At 43.9% G+C, this 14,805-nt stretch overlaps 1 long non-coding RNA gene across 1 annotated transcript in view; it reads right to left on the reverse strand.

Annotated features, from left to right (window-relative positions):
* Nucleotides 1-367: 367 nt before the first annotated feature.
* The window catches only part of LOC307185418, a 1,072,281-nt gene continuing 1,057,843 nt past the window's right edge, over nt 368-14,805 (reverse strand). Inside the window, exon 5 of the long non-coding RNA XR_013828049.1 lies at nt 368-412. This is a non-coding gene — a long non-coding RNA (uncharacterized lncRNA). The remainder of the gene's footprint in view (nt 413-14,805) is intronic.

Genomic DNA, 14,805 nt, shown 5'->3' on the forward strand with positions numbered 1-14,805 from the left:
GTCAAAAGGGCCATCTGAAAAAAGTGTAAAATCCAGAAAGGCAGGACAGGCCATGGAGAACTGGGAGCCTTGTTATGCTGATGGGCGGGATGTAAATTGCCAACAACCACTCGGGAGAAGTGTATGGTGTTTCCTGAAACATCTAAAAAACAAAACAACAGAACCTAGGGCACTTCCACTTATGGTCCTATAGCTTAGGGAAATTAAAATCAAAAAGACACAGCCACCCCAAAGTTTGGAACGGCTCTGTTTACAAGAACCTCGTTTACAGTACAAGTTCAACATCGCAGAAAGTGAAAAATGGATAAAGAACTTGTGGTACTTACGTACAATGCAGTATCACTCAGCAATGAAATCTATGTCATCAGGTCCGTAGCATCACAATGAGTGGATTCAGGTACGATGATTCTAACTGAAATAAGTCACACAGAAAAAGAAACATCATAAGATATCACTAATACACGGAATGTAAACTTGGCTACACAGGAACTGCATTCCAAAACAGAACAGGGTCTCAAATTTAGAAAACCAACTTATGCTTGCTTAAGGGTAAAGGTGAGTTGGGGTGCTGCATAAAACCAGAGATTGAAATGAGCACAGATAAAGTTCCTTAAGCCAAATATGGAATAGACAAGAGCTACTCCTTGCTCAACGAAATGGACTCAAAACCCCATATTAAACCCCTAAGAATGTACCTGACTAGTAAGTATCTTAAAACCTATGGATTGCTATGTCTCCAAAAGAGAATCAAGCGTGTGTACAGGGGCATAAACGCAGCAGTGATAGGATTGGAGAGGTTCGGTGAGCAAATGAAGACCCTTTGAAGTCATATTGCATGGTACCCATTCCACGGGTCTCAACTCTCCATGTTTAAGGTATTCTTCCTTCAGCTAAAACATGCATGTGGAACCCAGAGTATGATCAACCATGTGAATGGGAGACGTGTTCAAATATGTCTCAGTTTTCCTCCCCTGGTACTCGGGTGCAACATTCCAGACGCTTTCCTAACACTCTCCCGACTTGGAGAGTCAGTCCCTTTAACCTCCTGTTTGGCCCAGTTTGCAATTTCTGCGGAAGATGAACAGGAATAGCGAGAACCAATGAGAGGCTAGCTGGAGGTGTCTGGACGGGCAAATTTAACTCTCATTTCCCACCAGGAAGAGGAATTAACCAAAGGCTCAGCATGCCGGCCCGGAACCAGATTAGGGCCTGAAGCCATCCTGCGGTGTTGCGGCCAGCTCAAAAGAAAGCGAGTTGAAGAAAGGAGCTCAGGGGCACTGTAATTCACAAACCTGCAGAGTTATAAATGACAGCTATCGTCCAAAAATAGACTGAAGTAAGGCCGCCAAGTGGACTTGAAAGCAGGGCAGAATTGCAGGAAACCGATTTCAGGAGGTAGACTGGAATTGCATTGAAAGCATAGGAAAAGAGGCAGAACGTCCACAATGATGCACTTGGCCAAAAAGGGCGTATGCGTTTTTTCCTGAATATATTCAGGAAAAAACGCATACGCCCTTTTTGGCCAACCAAGCAAGCTTGCAAAGGAAATCTGCACTACAATGAAGTCTCACTTCCCCCCGGTCAAAAGGGCCATCTGAAAAAAGTGTAAAATCCAGAAAGGCAGGACAGGCCATGGAGAACTGGGAGCCTTGTTATGCTGATGGGCGGGATGTAAATTGCCAACAACCACTCGGGAGAAGTGTATGGTGTTTCCTGAAACATCTAAAAAACAAAGCAACAGAGCCTAGGGCACTTCCACTTATGGCCCTATAGCTTAGGGAAATTAAAATCAAAAAGACACAGCCACCCCAAAGTTTGGAACGGCTCTGTTTACAAGAACCTCGTTTACAGTACAAGTTCAACATCGCAGAAAGTGAAAAATGGATAAAGAAGTTGTGGTATTTACTTACAAAGCAATATCACTCAGCAATGAAATCTGTGTCATCAGGCCCTTAGCAGCACAATGAGTGGATTCAGGTATGATGATTCTAACTGAAGTAAGTCACACAGAAAAAGAAACATCATAAGATATCAGTAATACACGGAATGTAAACTTGGCTACACAGGAACTGAATTACAGAACAGAACAGGGTCTCAAATTTAGAAAACCAACTTATGCTTGCTTAAGGGTAAAGGTGAGTTGGGGTGCTGCATAAAACCAGAGATTGAAATGAGCACAGATAAAGTTCCTTAAGTCAAATATGGAATAGACAAGAGCTACTCCTTGCTCAACGAAATGGACTCAACACCGCATATTAAACGCCTAAGAATGTACCTGACTAGTAAGTTTCGTAAAACCTATGGATTGCTATGTCTCCGAAAGAGAATCAAGCATGTGTACAGGGGCATAAACGCAGCAGTGATAGGATTGGAGAGGTTCGGTGAGCAAATGAAGACCCTTTGAAGTCATATTGCATGGTACCCATTACACGGGTCTTAACTCTCCAGGTTTAAGGTATTCTTCCTTCAGCTAAAACATGCATGTGGAACCCAAGTATGATCAACCATGTGAACGGGAGACGTGTTCAAATATGTCTCAGTTTTCCTCCCCTGGTACTCGGGTGCAACATTCCAGACGCTTTACTAACACTCTCCCCACTTGGAGAGTCATCGCCTTTAACCTCCTGTTTGGCCCAGTTTGCAATTTCTGCGCAAGATGAACAGGAATAGCGAGAACCAATGAGAGACTAGCTGGAGGTGTCTGGACGGGCAAATTTAACTCTCATTTCCCACCAGGAAGAGGAAATAACCAAAGGCTCAGCGTGCCGTGCCGGAACCAGATTAGGGCCTGAAGCCATCCTGCGGTGTTGCGGCCAGGTCACAAGAAAGCGAGTTGAAGAAAGGAGCTCAGGGGCACTGTAATTCACAAACCTGCAGAGTTATAAATGACAGCTATCGTCCAAAAATAGACTGAAGTAAGGCTGCCAAGAGGACTTGAAAGCGGGGCAGAATTGCAGGAAACCGATTTCAGGAGGTAGACTGGAATTGCATTGAAAGCATAGGAAAAGAGGCAGAACGTCCACAATGATGCACTTGGCCAAAAAGGGCGTATGCGTTTTTTCCTGAATATATTCAGGAAAAAATGCATACGCACTTTTTGGCCAACCAAGCAAGCTTGCAAAGGAAATCTGCACTACAATGAAGTCTCACTTCCCCCCGGTCAAAAGGGCCATCTGAAAAAAGTGTAAAATCCAGAAAGGCAGGACAGGCCATGGAGAACTGGGAGCCTTGTTATGCTGATGGGCGGGATGTAAATTGCCAACAGACACTCGGGAGAAGTGTATGGTGTTTCCTGAAACATCTAAAAAACAAAGCAACAGAGCCTAGGGCACTGCCACTTATGGTCCTATAGCTTAGGGAAATTAAAATCAAAAAGACACAGCCACCCCAAAGTTTGGGACGCCTCTGTTTACAAGAACCTCGTTTACAGTACAAGTTCAACATCGCAGAAAGTGAAAAATGGATAAAGAAGTTGTGGTATTTACTTACAAAGCAATATCCCTCAGCAATGAAATCTATGTCATCAGGCCCGTAGCAGCATAATGAGTGGATTCAGGTACGATGATTCTAACTGAAATAAGTCACACAGAAAAAGAAACATCATAAGATATCACTAATACACGGAATGTAAACTTGGCTACACAGGAACTGCATTCCAAAACAGAACAGGGTCTCAAATTTAGAAAACCAACTTATGCTTGCTTAAGGGTAAAGGTGAGTTGGGGTGCTGCATAAAACCAGAGATTGAAATGAGCACAGATAAAGTTCCTTAAGCCAAATATGGAATAGACAAGAGCTACTCCTTGCTCAACGAAATGGACTCAACACCCCATATTAAACGCCTAAGAATGTACCTGACTAGTAAGTATCTTAAAACCTATGGATTGCTATGTCTCCGAAAGAGAATCAAGCATGTGTACAGGGGCATAAACGCAGCAGTGATAGGATTGGAGAGGTTCAGTGAGCAAATGAAGACCCTTTGAAGTCATATTGCATGGTACCCATTCCACGGGTTTCAACTACCCAGGTTTAAGGTATTCTTCCTTCAGCTAAAACATGCATGTGGAACCTAGAGTATGATCAACCATGTGATCGGGAGACGTGTTCAAATATGTCTCAGTTTTCCTCCCCTGGTACTCGGGTGCAACATTCCAGACGCTTTACTAACACTCTCCCCACTTGGAGAGTCAGTCCCTTTCACCTCCTGTTTGGCCCAGTTTGCAATTTCTGCGGAAGATGAACAGGAATAGCGAGAACCAATGAGAGGCTAGCTGGAGGTGTCTGGACGGGCAAATTTAACTCTAATTTCCCACCAGGAAGAGGAATTAACCAAAGGCTCAGCATGCCGGGCCGGAACCAGATTAGGGCCTGAAGCCATCCTGCGGTGTTGCGGCCAGGTCACAAGAAAGCGAGTTGAAGAAAGGAGCTCAGGGGCACTGTAATTCACAAACCTGCAGAGTTATAAATGACAGCTATCGTCCAAAAATAGACTGAAGTAAGGCTGCCAAGAGGACTTGAAAGCGGGGCAGAATTGCAGGAAACCGATTTCAGGAGGTAGACTGGAATTGCATTGAAAACATAGGAAAAGAGGCAGAACGTCCACAATGATGCACTTGGCCAAAAAGGGCGTATGCGTTTTTTCCTGAATATATTCAGGAAAAAACGCATACGCCCTTTTTGGCCAACCAAGCAAGCTTGCAAAGGAAATCTGCACTACAATGAAGTCTCACTTCCCCCCGGTCAAAAGGGCCATCTGAAAAAAGTGTAAAATCCAGAAAGGCAGGACAGGCCATGGAGAACTGGGAGCCTTGTTATGCTGATGGGCGGGATGTAAATTGCCAACAACCACTCGGGAGAAGTGTATGGTGTTTCCTGAAACATCTAAAAAACAAAGCAACAGAACCTAGGGCACTTCCACTTATGGTCCTATAGCTTAGGGAAATTAAAATCAAAAAGACACAGCCACCCCAAAGTTTGGGACGCCTCTGTTTACAAGAACCTCGTTTACAGTACAAGTTCAACATCACAGAAAGTGAAAAATGGATAAAGAACTTGTGGTACTTACGTACAATGCAGTATCACTCAGCAATGAAATCTATGTCATCAGGCCCGTAGCAGCATAATGAGTGGATTCAGGTACGATGATTCTAACTGAAATAAGTCACACAGAAAAAGAAACATCATAAGATATCACTAATACACGGAATGTAAACTTGGCTACACAGGAACTGCATTCCAAAACAGAACAGGGCCTCAAATTTAGAAAACCAACTTATGCTTGCTTAAGGGTAAAGGTGAGTTGGGGTGCTGCATAAAACCAGAGATTGAAATGAGCACAGATAAAGTTCCTTAAGCCAAATATGGAATAGACAAGAGCTACTCCTTGCTCAACGAAATGGACTCAACACCCCATATTAAACGCCTAAAAATGTACCTGACTAGTAAGTATCTTAAAATCTATGGATTGCTATGTCTCCAAAAGAGAATCAAGCGTGTGTACAGGGGAATAAACGCAGCAGTGATAGGATTGGAGAGGTTCGGTGAGCAAATGAAGACCCTTTGAAGTCATATTGCATGGTACCCATTCCACGGGTCTCAACTCTCCATGTTTAAGGTATTCTTCCTTCAGCTAAAACATGCATGTGGAACCCAGAGTATGATCAACCATGTGAATGGGGACGTGTTCAAATATGTCTCAGTTTTCCTCCCCTGGTACTCGGGTGCAACATTCCAGACGCTTTACTAACACTCTCCCCACTTGGAGAGTCAGTCCCTTTAACCTCCTGTTTGGCCCAGTTTGCAATTTCTGCGGAAGATGAACAGGAATAGCGAGAACCAATGAGAGGCTAGCTGGAGGTGTCTGGACGGGCAAATTTAACTCTCATTTCCCACCAGGAAGAGGAATTAACCAAAGGCTCAGCATGCCGGGCCGGAACCAGATTAGGGCCTGAAGCCATCCTGCGGTGTTGCGGCCAGGTCACAAGAAAGCGAGTTGAAGAAAGGAGCTCAGGGGCACTGTAATTCACAAACCTGCAGAGTTATAAATGACAGCTATCGTCCAAAAATAGACTGAAGTAAGGCTGCCAAGAGGACTTGAAAGCGGGGCAGAATTGCAGGAAACCGATTTCAGAATGTAGACTAGAATTGCATTGAAAACATAGGAAAAGAGGCAGAACGTCCACAATGATGCACTTGGCCAAAAAGGGCGTATGAGTTTTTTCCTGAATATATTCAGGAAAAAACGCATACGCCCTTTTTGGCCAACCAAGCAAGCTTGCAAAGGAAATCTGCACTACAATGAAGTCTCACTTCCCCCCGGTCAAAAGGGCCATCTGAAAAAAGTGTAAAATCCAGAAAGGCAGGACAGGCCATGGAGAACTGGGAGCCTTGTTATGCTGATGGGCGGGATGTAAATTGCCAACAACCACTCGGGAGAAGTGTATGGTGTTTCCTGAAACATCTAAAAAACAAAGCAACAGAACCTAGGGCACTTCCACTTATGGCCCTATAGCTTAGGGAAATTAAAATCAAAAAGACACAGCCACCCCAAAGTTTGGAACGGCTCTGTTTACAAGAACCTCGTTTACAGTACAAGTTCAACATCGCAGAAAGTGAAAAATGGATAAAGAAGTTGTGGTATTTACTTACAAAGCAATATCACTCAGCAATGAAATCTGTGTCATCAGGCCCTTAGCAGCACAATGAGTGGATTCAGGTATGATGATTCTAACTGAAATAAGTCACACAGAAAAAGAAACATCATAAGATATCAGTAATACACGGAATGTAAACTTGGCTACACAGGAACTGAATTACAGAACAGAACAGGGTCTCAAATTTAGAAAACCAACTTATGCTTGCTTAAGGGTAAAGGTGAGTTGGGGTGCTGCATAAAACCAGAGATTGAAATGAGCACAGATAAAGTTCCTTAAGCCAAATATGGAATAGACAAGAGCTACTCCTTGCTCAACGAAATGGACTCAACACCCCATATTAAACGCCTAAGAATGTACCTGACTAGTAAGTATCTTAAAACCTATGGATTGCTATGTCTCCGAAAGAGAATCAAGCATGTGTACAGGGGCATAAACGCAGCAGTGATAGGATTGGAGAGGTTCAGTGAGCAAATGAAGACCCTTTGAAGTCATATTGCATGGTACCCATTCCACGGGTTTCAACTACCCAGGTTTAAGGTATTCTTCCTTCAGCTAAAACATGCATGTGGAACCTAGAGTATGATCAACCATGTGATCGGGAGACGTGTTCAAATATGTCTCAGTTTTCCTCCCCTGGTACTCGGGTGCAACATTCCAGACGCTTTACTAACACTCTCCCCACTTGGAGAGTCAGTCCCTTTCACCTCCTGTTTGGCCCAGTTTGCAATTTCTGCGGAAGATGAACAGGAATAGCGAGAACCAATGAGAGACTAGCTGGAGGTGTCTGGACGGGCAAATTTAACTCTCATTTCCCACCAGGAAGAGGAATTAACCAAAGGCTCAGCATGCCGGGACGGAACCAGATTAGGGCCTGAAGCCATCCTGCGGTGTTGCGGCCAGGTCACAAGAAAGCGAGTTGAAGAAAGGAGCTCAGGGGCACTGTAATTCACAAACCTGCAGAGTTATAAATGACAGCTATCGTCCAAAAATAGACTGAAGTAAGGCTGCCAAGAGGACTTGAAAGCGGGGCAGAATTGCAGGAAACCGATTTCAGGAGGTAGACTGGAATTGCATTGAAAACATAGGAAAAGAGGCAAAACGTCCACAATGATGCACTTGGCCAAAAAGGGCGTATGTGTTTTTTCCTGAATATATTCAGGAAAAAACGCATACGCCCTTTTTGGCCAACCAAGCAAGCTTGCAAAGGAAATCTGCACTACAATGAAGTCTCACTTCCCCCCGGTCAAAAGGGCCATCTGAAAAAAGTGTAAAATCCAGAAAGGCAGGACAGGCCATGGAGAACTGGGAGCCTTGTTATGCTGATGGGCGGGATGTAAATTGCCAACAACCACTCGGGAGAAGTGTATGGTGTTTCCTGAAACATCTAAAAAACAAAGCAACAGAACCTAGGGCACTTCCACTTATGGTCCTATAGCTTAGGGAAATTAAAATCAAAAAGACACAGCCACCCCAAAGTTTGGGACGCCTCTGTTTACAAGAACCTCGTTTACAGTACAAGTTCAACATCACAGAAAGTGAAAAATGGATAAAGAACTTGTGGTACTTACGTACAATGCAGTATCACTCAGCAATGAAATCTATGTCATCAGGCCCGTAGCAGCACAATGAGTGGATTCAGGTATGATGATTCTAACTGAAATAAATCACACAGAAAAAGAAACATCATAAGATATCAGTAATACACGGAATGTAAACTTGGCTACACAGGAACTGAATTACAGAACAGAACAGGGTCTCAAATTTAGAAAACCAACTTATGCTTGCTTAAGGGGAAAGGTGAGTTGGGGTGCTGCATAAAACCAGAGATTGAAATGAGCACAGATAAAGTTCCTTAAGCCAAATATGGAATAGACAAGAGCTATTCCTTGCTCAACGAAATGGACTCAACACCGCATATTAAACGCCTAAGAATGTACCTGACAAGTAAGTATCTTAAAACCTATAGATTGCTATGTCTCCGAAAGAGAATCAAGCATGTGTACAGGGGCATAAACGCAGCAGTGATAGGATTGGAGAGGTTCGGTGAGCAAATGAAGACCCTTTGAAGTCATATTGCATGGTACCTATTACACGGGTCTCAACTCTCCAGGTTTAAGGTATTCTTCCTTCAGCTAAAACATGCATGTGGAACCCAAGTATGATCAACCATGTGATCGGGAGACGTGTTCAAATATGTCTCAGTTTTCCTCCCCTGGTACTCGGGTGCAACATTCCAGACGCTTTACTAACACTCTCCCCACTTGGAGAGTCAGCGCCTTTCACCTCCTGTTTGGCCCAGGTTGCAATTTCTGCGGAAGATGAACAGGAATAGCGAGAACCAATGAGAGACTAGCTGGAGGTGTCTGGACGGGCAAATTTAACTCTCATTTCCCACCAGGAAGAGGAATTAACCAAAGGCTCAGCATGCCGGGACGGAACCAGATTAGGGCCTGAAGCCATCATGCGGTGTTGCGGCCAGCTCAAAAGAAAGCGAGTTGAAGAAAGGAGCTCAGGGGCACTGTAATTCACAAACCTGCAGAGTTATGAATGACAGCTATCGTCCAAAAATAGACTGAAGTAAGGCTGCCAAGAGGACTTGAAAGCGGGGCAGAATTGCAGGAAACCAATTTCAGGAGCTAGACTGGAATTGCATTGCAAGCATAGGAAAAGAGGCAGAACGTCCACAATGATGCACTTGGCCAAAAAGGGCGTATGCGTTTTTTCCTGAATATATTCAGGAAAAAACGCATACGCCCTTTTTGGCCAACCAAGCAAGCTAGCAAAGGAAATCTGCACTACAATGAAGTCTCACTTCCCCCCGGTCAAAAGGGCCATCTGAAAAAAGTGTAAAATCCAGAAAGGCAGGACAGGCCATGGAGAACTGGGAGCCTTGTTATGCTGATGGGCGGGATGTAAATTGCCAACAACCACTCGGGAGAAGTGTATGGTGTTTCCTGAAACATCTAAAAAACAAAGCAACAGAACCTAGGGCACTTCCACTTATGGCCCTATAGCTTAGGGAAATTAAAATCAAAAAGACACAGCCACCCCAAAGTTTGGAACGGCTCTGTTTACAAGAACCTCGTTTACAGTACAAGTTCAACATCGCAGAAAGTGAAAAATGGATAAAGAAGTTGTGGTATTTACTTACAAAGCAATATCACTCAGCAATGAAATCTGTGTCATCAGGCCTTTAGCAGCACAATGAGTGGATTCAGGTATGATGATTCTAACTGAAGTAAGTCACACAGAAAAAGAAACATCATAAGATATCAGTAATACACGGAATGTAAACTTGGCTACACAGGAACTGAATTACAGAACAGAACAGGGTCTCAAATTTAGAAAACCAACTTATGCTTGCTTAAGGGTAAAGGTGAGTTGGGGTGCTGCATAAAACCAGAGATTGAAATGAGCACAGATAAAGTTCCTTAAGTCAAATATGGAATAGACAAGAGCTACTCCTTGCTCAACGAAATGGACTCAACACCCCATATTAAACGCCTAAGAATGTACCTGACTAGTAAGTATCGTAAAACCTATGGATTGCTGTGTCTCCGAAAGAGAATCAAGCATGTGTACAGGGGCATAAACGCAGCAGTGATAGGATTGGAGAGGTTCGGTGAGCAAATGAAGACCCTTTGAAATCATATTGCATGGTACCCATTACACGGGTCTCAACTCTCCAGGTTTAAGGTATTCTTCCTTCAGCTAAAACATGCATGTGGAACCCAAGTATGATCAACCATGTGAACGGGAGACGTGTTCAAATATGTCTCAGTTTTCCTCCCCTGGTACTCGGGTGCAACATTCCAGATGCTTTACTAACACTCTCCCCAATTGGAGAGTCAGCGCCTTTAACCTCCTGTTTCGCCCAGTTTGCAATTTCTGCGGAAGATGAACAGGAATAGCGAGAACCAATGAGAGGCTAGCTGGAGGTGTCTGGACGGGCAAATTTAACTCTCATTTCCCACCAGGAAGAGGAAATAACCAAAGGCTCAGAGTGCCGTACCGGAACCAGATTAGGGCCTGAAGCCATCCTGCGGTGTTGCGGCCAGCTCAAAAGAAAGCGAGTTGAAGAAAGGAGCTCAGGGGCACTGTAATTCACAAACCTGCAGAGTTATAAATGACAGCTATCGTCCAAAAATAGACTGAAGTAAGGCTGCCAAGAGGACTTGAAAGCGGGGCAGAATTGCAGGAAACCGATTTCAGGAGGTAGACTGGAATTGCATTGAAAGCATAGGAAAAGAGGCAGAACGTCCACAATGATGCACTTGGCCAAAAAGGGCGTATGCGTTTTTTCCTGAATATATCAGGAAAAAACGCATACGCCCTTTTTGGCCAACCAAGCAAGCTTGCAAAGGAAATCTGCACTACAATGAAGTCTCACTTCCCCCTGGTCAAAAGGGCCATCTGAAAAAAGTGTAAAATCCAGAAAGGCAGGACAGGCCATGGAGAACTGGGAGCCTTGTTATGCTGATGGGCGGGATGTAAATTGCCAACAGACACTCGGGAGAAGTGTATGGTGTTTCCTGAAACATCTAAAAAACAAAGCAACAGAGCCTAGGGCACTGCCACTTATGGTCCTATAGCTTAGGGAAATTAAAATCAAAAAGACACAGCCACCCCAATGTTTGGAACGGCTCTGTTTACAAGAACCTCGTTTACAGTACAAGTTCAACATCGCAGAAAGTGAAAAATGGATAAAGAAGTTGTGGTACTTACGTACAATGCAGTATCACTCAGCAATGAAATCTGTGTCATCAGGCCCGTAGCAGCATAATGAGTGGATTCAGGTATGATGATTCTAACTGAAATAAGTCACACAGAAAAAGAAACATCATAAGATATCAGTAATACACGGAATGTAAACTTGGCTACACAGGAACTGAATTACAGAACAGAACAGGGTCTCAAATTTAGAAAACCAACTTATTCTTGCTTAAGGGTAAAGGTGAGTTGGGGTGCTGCATAAAACCAGAGATTGAAATGAGCACAGATAAAGTTCCTTAAGCCAAATATGGAATACACAAGAGCTACTCCTTGCTCAACGAAATGGACTCAACACCCCATATTAAACGCCTAAGAATGTACCTGACTAGTAAGTATCTTAAAACCTATGTATTGCTATGTCTCTGAAAGAGAATCAAGCATGTGTACAGGGGCATAAACGCAGCAGTGATAGGATTGGAGAGGTTCGGTGAGCAAATGAAGACCCTTTGAAGTCATATTGCATGGTACCCATTCCACGGGTTTCAACTACCCAGGTTTAAGGTATTCTACCTTCAGCTAAAACATGCATGTGGAACCCAAGTATGATCAACCATGTGATCGGGAGACGTGTTCAAATATGTCTCAGGTTTCCTCCCCTGGTACTCGGGTGCAACATTCCAGACGCTTTACTAACACTCTCCCCACTTGGAGAGTCAGTCCCTTTAACCTCCTGTTTGGCCCAGTTTGCAATTTCTGCGGAAGATGAACAGGAATAGCGAGAACCAATGAGAGGCTAGCTGGAGGTGTCTGGACGGGCAAATTTAACTCTCATTTCCCACCAGGAAGAGGAATTAACCAAAGGCTCAGAATCCCGGGCCGGAACCAGATTAGGGCCTGAAGCTATCCTGCGGTGTTGCGGCTAGGTCACAAGAAAGCGAGTTGAAGAAAGGAGCTCAGGGGCACTGTAATTCACAAAAATGCAGAGTTATAAATGACAGCTATCGTCCAAAAATAGACTGAAGTAAGGCCGCCAAGAGGACTTGAAAGCAGGGCAGAATTGCAGGAAACCGATTTCAGGAGGTAGACTGGAATTGCATTGAAAGCATAGGAAAAGAGGCAGAACGTCCACAATGATGCACTTGGCCAAAAAGGGCCTATGCGTTTTTTCCTGAATATATTCAGGAAAAAACGCATACGCCCTTTTTGGCCAACCAAGCAAGCTTGCAAAGGAAATCTGCACTACAATGAAGTCTCACTTCCCCCCGGTCAAAAGGGCCATCTGAAAAAAGTGTAAAATCCAGAAAGGCAGGACAGGCCATGGAGAACTGGGAGCCTTGTTATGCTGATGGGCGGGATGTAAATTGCCAACAACCACTCGGGAGAAGTGTATGGTGTTTCCTGAAACATCTAAAAAACAAAGCAACAGAGCCTAGGGCACTTCCACTTATGGTCCTATAGCTTAGGGAAATTAAAATCAAAAAGACACAGCCACCCCAAAGTTTGGGACGCCTCCGTTTACAAGAACCTCGTTTACCGTACAAGTTCAATATCAGAGAAAGTGAAAAATGGATAAAGAACTTGTGGTACTTACGTACAATGCAGTATCACTCAGCAATGAAATCTATGTCATCAGGCCCGTAGCAGCATAATGAGTGGATTCAGGTACGATGATTCTAACTGAAATAAGTCACAAAGAAAAAGAAACATCATAAGATATCACTAATACACGGAATGTAAACTTGGCTACACAGGAACTGCATTCCAAAACAGAACAGGGTCTCAAATTTAGAAAACCAACTTATGCTTGCTTAAGGGGAAAGGTGAGTTGGGGTGCTGCATAAAACCAGAGATTGAAATGAGCACAGATAAAGTTCCTTAAGTCAAATATGGAATAGACAAGAGCTACTCCTTGCTCAACGAAATGGACTCAACACCCCATATTAAACGCCTAAGAATGTACCTGACTAGTAAGTATCTTAAAACCTATGGATTGCTATGTCTCCGAAAGAGAATCAAGCATGTGTACAGGGGCATAAACGCAGAAGTGATAGGATTGGAGAGGTTCGGTGAGCAAATGAAGACCCTTTGAAGTCATATTGAATGGTACCCATTCCACGGGTTTCAACTACCCAGGTTTTAGGTATTCTTCCTTCAGCTAAAACATGCATGTGGAACCCAAGTATGATCAACCATGTGAACGGGAGACGTGTTCAAATATGTCTCAGTTTTCCTCCCCTGGTACTCGGGTGCAACATTCCAGACGCTTTACTAACACTCTCCCCACTTGGAGAGTCAGCGCCTTTAACCTCCTGTTTGGCCCAGTTTGCAATTTCTGCGGAAGATGAACAGGAATAGCGGGAACCAATGAGAGACTAGCTGGAGGTGTCTGGACGGGCAAATTTAACTCTCATTTCCCAGCAGGAAGAGGAAATAACCAAAGGCTCAGCGTGCCGTGCCGGAACCAGATTAGGGCCTGAAGCCATCCTGCGGTGTTGCGGCCAGATCAAAAGAAAGCAAGTTGAAGAAAGGAGCTCAGGGGCACTGTAATTCACAAACCTGCAGAGTTATAAATGACAGCTATCGTCCAAAAATAGACTGAAGTAAGGCTGCCAAGAGGACTTGAAAGCGGGGCAGAATTGCAGGAAACCGATTTCAGGAGGTAGACTGGAATTGCATTGAAAGCATAGGAAAAGAGGCAGAACGTCCACAATGATGCACTTGGCCAAAAAGGGCGTATGCGTTTTTTCCTGAATATATTCAGGAAAAAACGCATACGCCCTTTTTGGCCAACCAAGCAAGCTTGCAAAGGAAATCTGCACTACAATGAAGTCTCACTTCCCCCCGGTCAAAAGGGCCATCTGAAAAAAGTGTAAAATCCAGAAAGGCAGGACAGGCCATGGAGAACTGGGAGCCTTGTTATGCTGATGGGCGGGATGTAAATTGCCAACAGACACTCGGGAGAAGTGTATGGTGTTTCCTGAAACATCTAAAAAACAAAGCAACAGAGCCTAGGGCACTGCCACTTATGGTCCTATAGCTTAGGGAAATTAAAATCAAAAAGACACAGCCACCCCAATGTTTGGGACGCCTCTGTTTACAAGAACCTCGTTTACAGTACAAGTTCAACATCGCAGAAAGTGAAAAATGGATAAAGAAGTTGTGGTATTTACTTACAAAGCAATATCACTCAGCAATGAAATCTATGTCATCAGGCCCTTAGCATCACAATGAGTGGATTCAGGTATGATGATTCTAACTGAAATAAGTCACACAGAAAAAGAAACATCATAAGATATCAGTAATACACGGAATGTAAACTTGGCTACACAGGAACTGAATTACAGAACAGAACAGTGACTCAAATTTAGAAAACCAACTTATGCTTGCTTAAGGGTAAAGGTGAGTTGGGGTGCTGCATAAAACCAGAGATTGAAAT

The sequence above is a fragment of the Stenella coeruleoalba genome (assembly GCF_951394435.1).
Source record: "Stenella coeruleoalba genome assembly, chromosome: 4".
Taxonomy (NCBI): domain Eukaryota; kingdom Metazoa; phylum Chordata; class Mammalia; order Artiodactyla; family Delphinidae; genus Stenella; species Stenella coeruleoalba.